The sequence below is a fragment of the Anolis sagrei genome, chromosome 1, assembly GCF_037176765.1.
Source record: "Anolis sagrei isolate rAnoSag1 chromosome 1, rAnoSag1.mat, whole genome shotgun sequence".
Taxonomy (NCBI): domain Eukaryota; kingdom Metazoa; phylum Chordata; class Lepidosauria; order Squamata; family Dactyloidae; genus Anolis; species Anolis sagrei.
In genome coordinates this window covers 302,287,842-302,304,724 of record NC_090021.1, presented here as the reverse complement: position 1 = coordinate 302,304,724, position 16,883 = coordinate 302,287,842, and the positions used below count along the sequence as shown (strand labels likewise).

General features: G+C 39.2%; 1 protein-coding gene and 1 long non-coding RNA gene across 3 annotated transcripts in view; one reads left to right on the top strand and one right to left on the bottom strand.

Moving 5' to 3' along the window:
• Positions 1–14,723, bottom strand: part of LOC132764877 (uncharacterized) — a 90,309-nt gene extending 75,586 nt beyond the window's left edge. The window contains exon 1 of the long non-coding RNA XR_009630385.2: positions 14,675–14,723. This is a non-coding gene — a long non-coding RNA (uncharacterized lncRNA). The remainder of the gene's footprint in view (positions 1–14,674) is intronic.
• The window catches only part of SLC25A21 (solute carrier family 25 member 21), a 306,932-nt gene that overhangs the window by 240,577 nt on the left and 49,472 nt on the right, over positions 1–16,883 (top strand). The window lies entirely within an intron of this gene.

Genomic DNA, 16,883 nt, shown 5'->3' with positions numbered 1-16,883 from the left:
AGGTGTATATAAACATATACATATACTGATTGCACTGCATATGACTATACATATGTGTGTGTTATATGTATTATATTGCACATAAATGAGTAAAAACAGATCAGAACAGAATTTAACAGTCCTCTCTCCCTCCCTCTCCTTCTCTATACACACACACACAAATATATTAATTATTTTCATAATTAAAATGTAAACCTATTATTAAATGTAATACTTTTTGACTCTGTGTATTTTAATTAGCTTATATAACCTATCCATGTTTCTGTATAGCTAGTGATCCTACCTTAAACTTAAACTGTATAGTCTGCATTGTCTGTAAACATCTGTAAACATTAGACCCTGATTAAAATTGGCCCAATTGTACCTGCAGACATTTTAATCACATTTGGCAACCAAGGGTTGCAGATGTAGATATTCTCCCTTTCCTTCTGCAAGTATGCATCTGGCTAATTAAATGGTGCACAGATGAATATAGTAGAGAGTCAGCATGGTATAGTGTTTGATTGTGACTCTGGAGATCAGCAGTTGAATCTCTGCTTGGCTGTGGAAACCCATTGGGTGAGTTTGGGCAAGTCATACTTTCTCAACCTCAGAGGAAGGCAATGGCATGCCACCTGCATCCCTGAGACAAATTTTGCAAGAAAATGCCATGGTGGAGTTGCATGAGGGCAGTGTTTCTCAACCTGAGGGCCAAGAGCACTGGGGGGATCATGAGGGGGTTTCAGAGGGGTCACCATGGATCATCAGAAAACATATTTTTGATGGTCTTAGAAACCCCATTGGCAGAGAAGGCTGAAGATCTCTCAGCTGTCCTTCTCTTCCTTTTGGGAAACAGACAGCGAATCCTCCCACCAAAAGCCCTCCTCTGCTGTAATTAGCTGGTCCCTCAGCCAAGGGGAGGGCTTAATCTGAGAGTCCAAGCAGGGAGGGGAAAGCAGGTATGCTCGGTGTGTGGCAGCATGCTGCGCATGTGCAGGCGAGGGAGAGTGTGTGAGGATGGAGGGAGGCTTGCACCAGCAAGTCTCTTCAAGACATGGGGATTCTGTGCGGGAAGTTTGGCCCAATTCTATCATTGATAGGGTTCAGAATGCTCTTTGATTATAGGTGAACTATAAATCCCAGCAACGACAACTCCAAAATGTCAAGCTCTATTTTCCCCAAACTCCATCGGTGTTCATATTTGGGCATATTGAGTATTCATGCCAAGTTTGGTCCAGATCTATCATTGTTTGAGTTGACAGTGCTCTCTGAATGTAGGTGAACTACAAATTCACAATTCAAGGTAAAAATCTACCAAACCCTTCCAGTATTTTCTGTTGGTCATGGGAGTTCTGTGTGCCAATTCCATCATTGGTGGAGTTCAGAATGCTCTTTGATTATAGGTTAACTATAAATCCTAGCAACTACAACTCCCAAATGACAAAATCAATCCCCCCCCCCCCCAAACTTCAAATTTGGGCGTATTGGATACTTGTGCCAAATTTGGTCCAGTGACTGAAAATACATCCTGCAGATCAAATATTTACATTACAATTCACAACAGTAGCAAAATTACAGTTGTAAAGTAGCAAGGATAATAATTGTATATTTGGGGGTCACCATGACATGAATAACAGCATTAAGCGGTCGTTGCATTAGGCAGTTGAGAGTCACTGCCTTAAGGTCACAATAAACAGTAAATGTCTTGAAGGTACAAAATAACAATGAAATGAATATAGCTGTTTCAATGGGAATGTATCCATGCACTAGCTTTATATTTGGATCCATAAACCTCTAACCACACCTTTATTGCTCGCTTTCATGTTTTATTTGGTATTTTCTGACTCATGGATTAAAATTGTACCCTCTATTGTACATAGAGGGACTGAGAACATGGTTGTGGAAGTGCTTCTCAAATTATTTGATGTGATGAACCAGCATTTTTTCTACTGTTCATGCCACTAGGTAGAATATGCCATATTATTGTCATATTCACTTTCTTTCCTGACCTAAGTGAATCGATTTCTTTCAGTCTTAGAGAAATTCAATGGCAAATTTCTTCTGAATACATCTTGCTAAGAAAACCTCCTGATAGATTTGCCTCATAGTTGACATGAGTTAGAAATGTCTTGAAGGCACAGAGCAGCAGCAACAAATCCACCCCTCACCATCATCTTGATAATTGAATAATTTCCTTCAACAGAATGCAGGAGTTGATTCCCTCACCACACTTTTGCATCCATCAAATTCTGCTCCAAAGAACCAAGTTGTGTGCACAGTATGGAAAACTTACTTTTTAAAAACTACAGTTTTACAGAATCCTCCAAGTAGCATGCGCACTGGTCATGCTGGCTGAATTATTCTGGGAGTTGTAGTTCGAAAACATAACCTCCTTTCAAGAATGTGAGGGTTGCAAAAAGTTAGAGAACTGGGTTTACTCCTGAAATCTACGCAGAGGTCAAACTGCATGTTTGTTGGATTTTATGGAACACATTAAGCTCAAGCTGAATAGTATGCTATGCAGTTCAAATAATAGAATGCAAAGGGGGAATGTTTCCTTAGTTAATTTTTGTTTCCTGTTTGGTCATGTATGACTCGACCTATCCAAAAGAGTCAAGAGTAAATTAAAACCAGAAATGATTACCATCAATACTAAGAAGGGTTGTTTTTCATATCACTTTTGTCTTTCTTGTATACTAATTTCTTATACAATATTTTCTTTGATTTGAAGCCAGGTTATAGGAAATACAGGGGAAGAATCGGAAAATATGTGGGAACAGAATGTAACCTTTAGTTTTTTGGGCATTCTCAGGGAAGAAAACCCACCCACTGGATTAATGGAACGCAGTGAGCAAAGGGATGTTGGAACATTCCTGTAATTTGATTATTTATGCATTTCCCCTGAATTCAGAATCTCTTTAGATACAGTGTATCTGCGTGCTTTATTTACTTAGCTGTAAAATTTCCTTGGGCATCTACATCAGTGCTGAACCCCTGAACTTTGTAAAGAAAGAAAACAAAATATTGTGTCACCAGTCACACAAGTAATAACATTACTTTGGTATTCACTCATTTTTACAACTGTTGTTGCCAGGAGTTTTGCATTAGCCCACTTCTGGTTTCTCTATGAACAGTTTATGATCAGACCATTCCAAAAGATCAAGAAAAGTTTGTTGTGATTTTATTCAGTGTCACATCAAAACATGTAAGCAACCACATGCCCAATGTTGCCTTTGTCCTACAGTTCTATCCTCATGTACAGACATATGTACAGCATAGAAGCTTGCTTTCATGTATACATTTGTATGTACAGATTCATATACATGCAATGAGAACTCCATGGGTACAGAATTCTGACATGCATGGAATTCTCTTTTTGTATAGCTGCAGTATATGCCCAAAGGTCTCTGCTTGGCAGGTGTTTGCCCTTCATATATACATGTCTGTGAGTGACATTATATGTATGCAAGAGTTCAAGGATTGCTTTGGGCACATGTAACATACTGTTTTATAAATCCTTTGTTTGATAAGTGATGATAGGATTATATACACATCTGCAAACAGTTGGAAGGCTCACCTTAGATGGCTTAGGTTACAGGTAAAGGTTGTCCCCTGACATTAAGTCCAGTCGTGTCCCACTCTGGGGGTTGGTGCTCATCTCCATTTCTAAGCCAAAGAGCCGGCATTGTGCATAGGCACCTCCAAGGTCATGTGGCCAGCATGACTGCATGGAGCGCCGTTACCTTCCCATCAAAGTAGTATCTATTGATCTACTCACATTTGCATGTTTTCAAACTTCTAGGTTGGCAGAAGCTGGGGCTGACAGCGGAAGCTCACACCGCTCCCCGGATTTGAACCTGCGAACTTTTGGTCAACAAGCTCAGCATCTCAGCGGTTTAACCCACTGCACCACCGGGGGCTCCTTAGATAGCTTACATTTGGCCAAATAAATATCTGATATCATTTCCTAGGTGTCTTCACATTCTATGAACTGTTTCCATCAGTATCCCATTTTCTCCCATACTTTAAACTTTCTGGTTTTAGTCCAATTGCTAGCTCCCAGAAGAAAAAGACTTATTTTATTCCAGATGGGTTAAAAGATCAACAATTGCTGAATGATCAACTAAAATTCAAGTAAATCTTTCTAGTTCAGCGGGATTGAAATTATGAAAAACAATTTAGCAATTTAGACTCTTTCCTGCTTTTAACCTTTTTAGTTGTCCTAGTTTTACGCTAATGATTAGTTGAACACTGATAAAATATAATGTTCATCCTCACTGCCTGGTCTCTCCTTTAGCATTCCTGTTTACTTACAGGTTCTGGATTTGTTTACCCATTTCATTTATTTGAGTGGCCTTTGATAAGATAATGGTGCAATCTAAGGGCCCTTCTACACAAGCCCTGAAGCCCATGATAGCTAATGGGTTTACCTGAGGTATCCAAACAATGTCTCAGGTTAACCTCGATTGAACTGGGGGCCTTTTCCAGACAGGCCCAAAATCTGGGATGAACTGGGTTTTTTAAACCCAGGTTTCTGTCCCCATGCCCACCAACACACAACCTTGGGTTTTCACTCGAGGGATGGCATCCAGCCCCCCACCCCACCCCACCCCCAGCCTCCAATTTCCCTCTTTGAAACTGAGAGGGCTGCCAGCAGCGAAGACCCCTCCAGAGAGTACTCCTGATGTGTGAAAATGACATGTCAGGAGGTGGGGTGGGGGGGGGGGGACACACTATGATGCAACTCATTCATATCCCATAGAAATGGAGCCAACTCCACTTTTTGATGTCCCCAGCTGTCTTTACTGAAGCCCATGAATAGTCTTTCCCATGCTGGCATTTTCTACATGTGGTGTAGAATCATACTTCCCTAGACAGCATGGCTATATATGTTGGTGATGGAGGTTGTAGTCCAATGAAAATGAACATCAGGTTGATGAAAATTACATGGTAGATAATGATTTCCCAGTGGTGTACTGGAACCAGGGTCACAAGAATTGAAGTTCTAGGACTGGGACAATGCCATATCCCACAGGCTTTATTTCCCCGTTTGAGTTCAGTTCTAATTCACAATTCAAAGTTCAGGCTGTAGCCCATAAAGCCCGAAACGATTCTGGCCCAGCTTACCTGTCTAAACATATTTATTATTTATTTATTTCTGCTACTTATACCTCACCCTTCTCACCCCCGAGGGGGGACTCAGGGCGGCTTACAAAGAGGGCACAATTCGATGCCCTTATCCAATACATACAAATATAAAACAATTACAATAATTAAACAATTAACAGATTAAAAACATCAATATATAACACAATAGCACAACAATAAACAGTCTCATGGTCAGTGTTTCGAGTTCCATAGGTCCAATAGGTTTCGTCATTTGCCCATCATTATGGTCTTTCTTTTTAGCTGCCAGAGTTTCCGAAAGCCTGATCCCACATCCAAGTTTTCAGCTTTTTCTTGAATGAGAGAAGGGAAGTCGCTGTTCTGATCTCCCCGGGGAGTGAGTTCCACAGGTGGGGGGCCACCACCGAGAAGGCCCTGCTCCTCGTCCCCGCCAGTCTCACTTGTGATAAAGGCGGGGTCGAGAGCAGGGCCTCCCCAGAAGATCTTAGACTCCGAGGTGGGATGTAGAGGGAGATCTGTTTGGACAGATACACTGGGCCGGAACCGTATAGGGTATATCTCCCTCTATGAACCATCACAGAGGTTAAGACCTTCTGGAGAGACCCAGCTCTCGGTCCTACCTCTTTCGCAAGTGCAGTTTTTGAGGATGAAAGACAGGGCCTTCTCAGTGGTGGCTCCTCAGCTCTGGAACTCTCTCACCCGGTGAGATTAGATCAGTGCCCTCCCTCCTGGCTTTCAGAAAGAAGACAAAGACATGGTTGTGGGACCAAGCCTTTGGCCAGTAAAGTAATGCAGTGCAAAGAATAATTAGGGAATATGTGCAATGACAATTGGAATGGCTACAGTTTACAATTTTGGATCATGTGATTTTAATATTTATACTAGGATGTTTTAATGCTTTGTGTTTAAATGTTATTTATGTCTTATGTTTAATGGTTTTAAGGATTTTAATTCATAGTTGTATGTTACTGATCTAGTTATTATGATTTTACATGTATGTTACCATTGAATTTTTGTCACTAATATGTTGTAAACCACCTTAACTCCCCAGGGGTGAGAAGGGCCATATATAAATACCGTAAATAAATAAATAAATAAATAAATAAATTCTGACAGTAGCTGGAGCAAAGCGGATTTTCCCAGCAACAACATATTGTTCTGAACTATGCCTCTTTTAAAACCTAATATGGAGGATGGTATGGCCTCGAATGGGAAGTTCAGCTTCATTAACTTTACAAAAGACCTTCTCCAAGTAGAAATAAAAATAGAACTGATTTGTTGATATAGGTCAAGAGAGCTGTCTGCATTATAAACATTCTTTTGTGGGTTGTGGCTTCCTGGACAATCAGAATAAATGCCTAAAGTTCATTATTTACCAGTACTCTACTGTGTTTCCCCATTCCTGAAGCATGCCTGTATTATCCAAGGGAAAAGATAGTGTATTTGTGGATAGAGTCTTTGACAGAGATTTAAAAATATTTCGTATTGGTGACACACTTTTTAGACATGCATCATCTCACGACACAGTAGTTCAGTTTTACCAGCAAACTGGAGGTTAAACCAGCCTCTTATAAGAGATACGGACACATACATAAATTGTAATGATGAAAGCACGGGGATACTTCCCCGTTTGAGTTCAGTTCTAATTCACAAGCGAACTTCTAGCCAGTTCTAAGTTTCCTCCATTCTTTAGCCATATTTTCAGTTCCAGTTAGTAACTGATCAAATCCAGGAACACAAGTGTCTTATTTACTTTGGGTTTCTCATCTTTTCCTTTTAGAGATTACCTCACAGAAAGCTGACCGTGTGTTCATGGTATACTAAAAGCAAAGTAAAGATTCTGCCTAGACGTGTGTTGCTTGAATTAGGTTTTGAAATAGGTAAGCAGTGCACAGTGGTTTAAGGAAAAACATCTACTAACATACAGTTTCTCAGTCATAAGGAAAACAACATTACAGCATGGCCCTGACCATATTTACAAGTTCTATTGATCTTATGGTATTTACTTCCACATAAGTGTATTTAGGATTAAGGTCCAAGCCATTTATGGCTCAGGTGTCTCGTTTTTAATGTCCAGGAAAAAGAGAGTCCTTGCCGTTGTTTTGGCCAAGAGATCATTATTTCCATAAAAAACAAACCTTGCAGACTCCCAGCACCTGGAGTACTGGGAAACTTGAGGTCATACCTGAACCAGAGATTCTTGTGTGGCAGCAGGTTGCATTACTACTAATTGAGTCAAAAACCCCAGCTGTGTTTACCTATCGCAAGCCATTCAAAGTTAGTGATCTTTGTTCCGGTAAGTATGGAGTGTGTTTTACTTTGAATTCATCAGTAATTTGGGGAGAGGGGGGAGGGAGAAAAAGGGACAACCCATCATTTGGCTACTATCCAATTGACAATGTGAAATGCATGATAGAAAAATTGTCTGTTTTCTTCATTTTTAGTGTCGAATATTGCTTTAAATGTTCCCACATTAATGGGGGTGTTTTTAGCTATTATCTATAGGGAAATGGAGGTTCTCCAAGTGGTGCTTCCCCAGATGTTAAAGAGATAATGAAACATGAACTGACAAGAAAATGGTCTCAAAACCCAACATCTGCTGACCATAGTGAAATGTTGGCATACTAGTTAGGGTTTGTTTTCATGGAAATAATCATCTCTTGACCAAGGTAAGGATAAGAGCTCTCTTTTGTCTGTATATTAAAACATGAGACATCATGGCTATAAATGTCTTTGTGTGCATCCCTTCCTTCACTTCACATTTGCTAAATGTGCACCTGGCTGAAAAAGATATGGAAAATGACAGTTTAAGAGATGTTTCTTGACCACTCCATTAAGCTGGCATTGTGTTGTGTATAAGTATTACATATCATGTTCTGTAAAGTTCCTCAAAAGTTTATAATATGTTCCCATTGTCGATTATGTTGTTGTTGTTCATTCGTTCAGTCGTCTCCGACTCTTCGTGACCTCATGGACCAGCCCACGCCAGAGCTCCCTGTCGGCCGTTACCACCCCCAGCTCTCTCAAGGTCAGTCCAGTCACTTCAAGGATGCCATCCATCCATCGATTATATGCTGAATATATTCTAAAATTTTGAGAATTCCACAGAATCCAAATCTGTTTTGTTATGTTACTCTATGACTTTGTCACTGTGCCTATATGATTCCTAGCTGACTTAAACCATGGGGTCGCAAGGGGGTTTCAGAGGGGTCGCCAAAGACCATCAGAAAACATATATTTCTAATGGTCTTAGGAACCCCTTTGGCAGAGAAGGCTGAAGATCTCTTCACCTATTTTTTTTCCTTTCTGAAAACAGACACAAAGTCTCCCGCCAAAAGCCGTTTTCCACTGTGATTGGTGGGCCTCTCAGCCAAGGAAAGGGCTGTTTCAGAGACTCCAAGCAGGGAGGGGAGAGCAGGCATGTTTGGCACATGGCAGCATAATGCACATGTGCAAGCGAGGGAGAGCATGGTAGAGGGAGGCTTGCACCAGTGAGTCCCTTCAAGGCACCGGGGTTCTGTGTGGGAAGTTTGGCTCAATTGGTGGGATTTAGGATGCTCTTTGATTGAAAGTAACTAGAAATTCCAGCAACTACAACTCCCAAATATCAAGGTCTACTTTCTCCAAACTCCACCAGTGTTCACATTTGGGCATATTGAGTATTTGTGCCAAGTTTGGTCCAGATTCATCATTGTTTGAGTCCACAGTGCTCTCTGGATGTAGGTGAACTACAACTCCAAAACCCACCAAATTCTTCCAATATTTTCTGTTGGTCGTGGGAGTTCTGTGTGCTAAGTTTGGTTCAATTACATCATTGGTGGAGTTCAGAATGCTCTTTGATTGTGGAACTATAAATCCCAGAAACTACAACTCCCAAATGACAAAATCAACCCACCCACCCCCCAAACTCCACCAGTATTCAAATTGGGGCGAATTCGGTATTTGTGCCAAATTTGGTCCAGTGAATCAAAATACATCCTGCATATCAGATATTTATATTACGGTTCATAACAGTAACAAAATTACAGTTATGAAGTAACAACAAAATAATTTTATGGTTGGGGGTCATCAAAACATGAGGATCTGTATTAAGAGATTGCAGTATTAAGAAGGTTAAGAAACACCGATGTAGCCAGTAAGAAAAACACTGTTTTGTTTAATTTTAATAGCAACTGGATTCAGTATACTGGATTCATTCATTTCAAGAGGAGTAGTCACATTAATTAATTGAACCAAAAACCAGAACGACTCTTGTGACACCTTAATATTTAACAAGGGTGGGGTTTTTGTTTTTTTTGACAAAAGCTTTCACTTTTACAGACTTCACTCAAAGTTCCCTGTAAGGTGTGTTAACATACATACTACAGGGCAGCAGCAACTTCCCTGTGTCATATTATCACAAAGTATTACTACCTCACCAGAAACCAATCAGACCAGAGTAGTTATTTTCTAATCTATCTCATGAGTTTAGTGTGAGGGTCAAATGGGGAGCCGTGAGACTAAGGGCATTGTGCCAAGCCACTTAGAGGGTAAAAATGTAATTGAAAGAATAAATGAGTGAATGAATAAATGAAATGCTAAAATGCAGTAAGATCCAAGAACACCGAGTAGATGTTGCATGTTTGATTTATTGTGATTTAATACAATTTGACTAAACAGTTGAATAGTAGGAAAATTATGTACCTAGAGGTGAAAACTGTTTTAGAACATGGGAGTTAATCAAATGATAATATAAACTAAGCTTACAAGAAGGGTTTCATTTTTCATTCTCTAACAAACTCTTTCAGTATGGATTTCCAGTGTTTAATTTACTGTTGGTGGTAGTAGTGGCAGGAGGAGGTGGCTCGCCTACTGAGAAGAAAGGAGTTCGGTCTATTTTTTTGTATACCTGGTTAGATGTCAAAATGGAGCAAAGATTCACAGCTGAGGAGCCTACCGAATCTTCCTTCAGAGGGGATGTAGCTTTAGGAGATGTAGTGTTAGCAGAGTACTTCCATCAGCATGACCACACAAACATGGCATCCAACATTTCATGAATGAAAGCTAGAACACATATAGCCAGGCAACAAATGAAAAATACCACACAAGCTGAGAGAAGCTGCAGCAGTTTTCATTTGCCTAAGCCAAGCGGGAAGAACAATTTTGCTGCCTCTTCTGCTCTCCAATGCAACTCAATGCTATACCAGGACCGGGAGTGAGATGTTTCAAAGGGCCCTTCCACACAGCCATATAACCATGGCAGAAAATCCCACAATATCTGCTTTAAACTGAGTTATCTGAGTCCACACTTCCATATATTCAGGTTCAAATCAGAAAATGTAGGATTTTCTTCAACCAAAGGCACTCAGTTATACCTTCAGTTTCACATCACTGGGCTGGTCAGGAACATATTCCTCACAGATAAAGAGGTCTTACCGTTTGTATGTGTCTCCCTTTTTGTTCTAATAATCTTTTTCAAGGTTATTTTTGTATATGTGGGTGACTTTGATGCTATTATTATATTGTGGAAATTTTCCAATAGTATTCATTACAACCCACTAAAACGATGAATTCTACATCATAGACATAATGAGCTCATAACATTTTAGGCCCTGGGAAACCAGGCACATCCTAAAGGAAGATTGTGGAAAAATTCTAGTTCAAACTTGGTTTAATTTTTATTGGAATGAATGTGGAAATTACATGATGTGATTAAGAGAAGGAGAAACAACCAGTTCAAACCCTGAGTCTATCTTTTATAGGGTTGTCCTCAGGCTCATCGCTTCTTCACAACCTAATCTGTGTCATAGTTGTGAAGATAAAGAAAGCAATGGGGTTACCATAGCTATACTAATATAACTGTATAATAATCTTTTAGGAGTCTATAGGCTAGGATAAGAAAGTAAATCAAATGGAAGAAAATTTTGTCTCAAGTGTCTTTTGTCCTTGGCAAAGGGATAGGAAAGCATTTTTGAAATCTGTATAGAAGCCTGTTTGTTTTGTATCTCTGGATCTCTGCTGCATAGAGACAGATAATCATTTAGTCATGCCCAATGAGCTGCTATTTGTCTTGGCTTCACAGTGGCCTTCTGATGATGCCAGATGGTTGCAACCAGTTTGTGGAACCACTATGCATTACAGAAACCTAGAGTCAATTTGCAAGCGAGTTGACTAATATTTTCCTTTATTCTTGATTTTGTTAGAGAGTATGTACTGCAATTTTGGATGGGAGCCAAAAAGCCGTTGGACTATTGGTTTGTTTTGAAAAAATCTGGAACAATAACAACAGCAACCATCCTGTTACACACTTAAGATTTGTTGACATCACTTTCCATCATGCTGATATAGCAGCTCTTTTTAACTAGAGCTGGAGTATTCTGGTTGCTCGAAAGAAAACATTTCAAAAAGGCATCTAAACTTGCTGAGGCAGGTTGGCTTTTCAAAGAAAAGCAGGGTGTTGAAAAAATAAAATCCACGAGGACTGTCACATTACATAGTGTGTGTGTTACTCTTAAGCTAGATAGACACATCTTGATTAAAAGAACAGGGAAAGGGACATCTATGCTTGATTTAAATGATGTGGTGGTGAAGGGTGTCAAAGGCAAGATAATTTGCTGTGCAAATGAGTTTTTTAAGAAAAACAAAGATGGCCAATATAGTTGTTGCTGCTCAAGTCATTTCCAATTTATGGTGACTGTAGGGCTAACTTATCACAAGCTTTCCTCTGAGGCTAAGAGAATGTGACTTGCCCAAGGTTACTCTGTGGAACTCAATGGGTGAGCAGGGATTTGAACCCATCAATCCAGAGTCATAGGCCAATGCTCATACTACCCCACCCCACCGGCCCCCAAGGAAATGTAGTACATGATTTAAATGAACAAAGCTAGGCCTTAAATCTTTGAAGGTGGAGACTGCCAGCCAACATAGTCTACTTTTAAGTGTTAAACTGGGCTCTGGGGATACCAGGATTTAAATCCTGATTCAGCAGTGGAACCCTCCTGGGTGGCCTTAGGTGCCGTATAAGCCGACCCGAATATAAGCCAAGGCACCTAATTTTCCCACAAAAAAAGGGAAAATGGAATGATGCGTGTATAAGCCGAGGGTGGGAAACGCAGCAGCTACTGCTAAATTTCAAAATCAAAATAGATACCAATAAAATTACATTAATTGAGGCATCAGTAGGTTAAATGTTTTTTGAATATTACATAAAACTGTAGTTTAAGATAAGACTGCCCAACTCTGATTAAACCATTATTCTAACCTTTTTCAATGTAAATCTGCTTACATATCCTTCCAATAATAATAACAAGAGAAAATTATAAATGTAATAATAATAATAATCACAATGTTAATAATAATAATAATACATCACACAGTCATAGACATTTGGGAAGTGTTCGACTTGTGATTTTGTGATACAAAATCCATCATATATATCTCATTTGCTGTGACATACTGTGTTTTTGTGTCAGTAAAATAATAATAATAATAATAATAATAGAGTAAAATAATAAAAATGTAATAATAACAGTAATAATAGAGTAAAATGATAAATGTAATAATAATAATAAATAAATTAAAATAATAAATGTAACAACAACAATAATAGCAACAGAATAAAATAATAAATAATATTGACTCGAGTATAAGCCAAGGGGGACTTTTTCAGCCTTAAAAAAAGGGATGAAAAACTAGGCTTATACTCAAGTATATACAGTAAGTCATGCATTCCCATCCTCAGAGGAAGGCAGTAGCAAATCACTTCTGGACAAAACTTGCCTCAGGATTTCCTCAGAGTCACCATAAATCAGAAAAGACATGAGAGCACACAACAATAATATGTCTACAAACAGCAATATGTGTGCCTATCTCTGCAGAACCTGCAGAGATACTCCACATGATTAGGAGCCCTGTATGCTAGAGGACCCCAGGTTCATGCAGCATTTACACATGCTCAGTTACTCATAAGTAGACAGTCCACGGCAACACGTGATAAGGCGATGAAGCTTGTAGAGCACCCATCTTTTGGGTGGATCTTTCAGTTCTAAAAAGCGATAATGCATCAAATATGCCTGCTTGTCACTCAAGACAATCCATAGCATTTTAATATTTTTTCCTGTGAAAGAGGTTTTGTAATGTTGAAGAAGACCTTGAACTTTAAATTTAATTCAAAAGTTGTTCATAATTTGTTTGGCAGTAGGTAGGACCAAGGGGGAGAATCCGGGTTTGAATCAACAATTAGCCCACATTCAGTGAAGTTGGGCATGAAGCCAGGAGATCATAATTCAGGCATAAGCAAATATAGCGAACATTTGAGTTTTTAAGCAAGAAAAATGGAGCAAGATTATCCTACCATACATGTAAATACTTTATGCCCATTTCTGTGGACGTGCAAATCATTTCAGGCAATTGTCTTGCACCTGCAGTTATATTTGCCTAGGAGTGAGAGCACTGAGACAGTGAAATTATTTGTTTGAGCTGCGAGTTGGGGACTTTAAGATAACCTGAAATCCAGAGACCAGAAACTCCAAAAGTAAACTGTGTGCCCACAAAAATGATGGTAAGATTCCACTATACGTGGCCCACACTCAACATTGTATTCTGAAAATATCAGAAGAATCAAGGAAGAATCAAAACTACATATCATAATATTTGATATCATTTTGATTTTTTAATAGATGAAAGAAATCATGTAAACAACAGTTTCCATCAGGAATGTAATTAGATGTGCTGAATCTTATTTTCACTGGTTTGTACCTAGATAAACATTTTCCCCAACCAAACACATCCATGGAATGAGGAGGGAACTTAACTGTAGCCCTTTGCCTGCCTGTAAAAGCCTTTGCCTTGTAGCTCTTTCCCTGTTCAGGGGACCCTCTGAAATCAATTTTAGGGGAAAGGGAGAGGAGAATAAAGATCTACTATGCAAGCAGAAGTCTGCTCTCACATCATTGGATTTCAACCGGTGTAATCATATGAATCTGCAATGAAAATGTTCCTGTCACAGCCATTACTTTGGAATGATAGAAAATTGTATAATTCTCTATCATCTAGTCAGAACCATTGAAATTGTCCAGTGTGTAGCTGAAATTGTGATCTCTTTGCTTTCTGATGGTTCAGTATGTACAAATTTTGTTTCATGCACAAAATGTTTTTAAAATATTGCATAAAATGACCTTCAGGCTATGTGTACAACTTGTGTTTATAGAGTTGTATCCCATTGCCAAGACACCTCATTATTTACCTATTTATATGCCAATGCAGATATTCCAAAATCCAAAACAATGCTGGTCCCAAGCATTTTGAATAAGAGGATTCAGCCTGTATACTCTCACCATACAGTTGTAGAGTTTCACTTTTTATGACATCAGAGAAAAGGACAAACCCAAATTGTCACTGTACTCTCTCACAAAACAAAGACGAAGTACTTTTTCTTACATTCCTCAACTTAAGTAGGCCTAGGAGTGGCACTATTTCCTGCTGTACCTGTTATGCTAACTACAGTTTTCTTAGTCAAAGCCAGAAAAGGACCTTTCACTATTTTTGTCCCAGTGTTCCAATAGTAATAATAGTAATAATAAATGCATACCTGAACATACAGCCAGCTCTGACAATCTGAGACAGAAAGAGGAATTTGACTGTTCTAGAAGCTTTAGGCAAATTTGTTTTGGCATGCCTGAATGTTTTTTCCTACTGCAAACAGATGGACAGTTGTAGAAATGCCAAGTGGGTGTGTCTATTAGTGTGTGTCAAATTGGAAAGGTGAAATAGCATGCATAGACATTTCAGTGCAGGTATGCTCTAGTGTTTTCACTGAATACATTGACATTGCATTTTTCTCTCAATTTTGGATCAAAAAGATGAACATTAATGACAAAATAACATACAAATATCATTTAATAAACAAATGCTTGAACACAATAGCTGAAAAGTAGCATAATCTTCAAGGTGTATGTAACAAAATGATTAAACCCATTTTATGAAAGCCAGAAAGACACTGATTCAAGGAAGTAGAAGATTCCATCTGAAAATTGTAATACAATTGATGGGATTATGATTCCCAAAACCCTTCCTGTCTATGAGTTTTCAGGTTGTTGTATTTTAACAAAGAGTATTTTAAGTCCCGTGTTCCAAATATGTGAGTATGTGATGTTCTGTCATATCCCAGTATCCTGCTTAGCACTGTCGTTTTTAATATGGGCGCCTTGAATTTAGGTGTCAGAAGCAAACTGGCATCTGGTATAACTCTTGCTGCGCTGATCTTGTAAAATAACAACAATAACAACAATAACACAAACATGCAGATAAAATGACCTTTAAAACAACCAACATTCTAAAATCAATACACATGACAATTTGGTGCTATAATTTTGTTTTAATCCTGCCTTTCTTCCAATATGTGTGGCTAGCAATATTATACAAAATTCAATACAAAAATACAAAGACTATTGGCTACAAGAATTAAAGCAACTAGGATTGGATTAAAAACTTGCAGTGTTTGAATTTTTTATTTTGTATCAAAAGCATTGCATACATTAGCATAAAACTGACAAAAATAGAAGGTGTGCAGGTGGCTAAATATCTTTCAACCAAAAATGGGCAACAACAACGGCATTGTCTGTAGCCTCCAACAATTCCTCCTCTGTACATGAGGCAGGGCACAATGGACAAGAATACAGATGCAGAGTTGTCTGTTCTGCTCCACAGTCACACAAGGTATGGGATTCTTTTAGGGAGTGCAATTTTGCCAGGATGTCTTGATCTGCCCACTCCGCTTCTGAGTCTATTCAGGGACTTCCAGGTTGCCCATTCTTGGTTTGCCCCTGGAGGAAGACCCTTGCGGGGGGACATCCCGTTGAGATTTTCTGATTTAGCTGCCCAGAGGGATACCCTTGCTGTTGCTGGAGGGACACAAAGAGGAGTGGTAGTTCTCATAAAGCTTTTCCTTAATTTGAGTCTACTGGAAGGAGGCTGGTAGCCATGTAGTGGGTGGCTTTCACAGTATTTCTCTCACATTTAGCAGCAACTTCCCATCGCACATCAGGGGGACAATGCCAGCTAGCTTGTAGAGTTTATCAACAGGTGTAGGTTTAAGACACCCTGTGATTATTCTGCATGTTTCATTTAATGCTATGTTCACCTGCTTTGCATGGGCAGACCTATGCCAAAAAGGACAGGCATACTCAGCAGTTGAGTAAGACAAAGCTAGGGCTGATGTTCTTAGTTTCAGGGCAGGAAAAGTAGATGAAGGAGGCAAAAGAATGGTTTACCCCAAGACAGCGTACTGGCACCAACCTTGTTTAATATCTTTACAACCCATCAGCCACAACCACCACTCACAAAGAGCTTTATATATGCAGATGACCTTGGCCTAACAACACAAGAAAAAGACTTTGAAACAGTTGAAATCCAACTTACTAATGCCTTGAAAGATCTCTCCAGCTATTACAAAGATAACCACCTGAAGCCTAACCCTGCCAAAATACAAGTATGTGCTTTCCATCTACACAACCGTGAAGCCAACAGGAAATTGAAAGTCACCTGGGAAGGTCAAAAAACTTGAACATTGTTTCCATCCGAAATATCTCGATGTCACCTTACATCGAACACCAGTGTTTGAATAAAAGTCTCTAAATCATTATAAATACTAAACCTTAAAAATTGGAAGAAAGAGAAAAAAAATCTAAGCACCCTTTTCTTGTTCTGTTAGACATTTTGTTCTTGCCACAATAGCAATAGCCCACTTTTCAACCCCCCCCCCCTCCTTCCAACATATACACACTGTGTTTACTCAACTG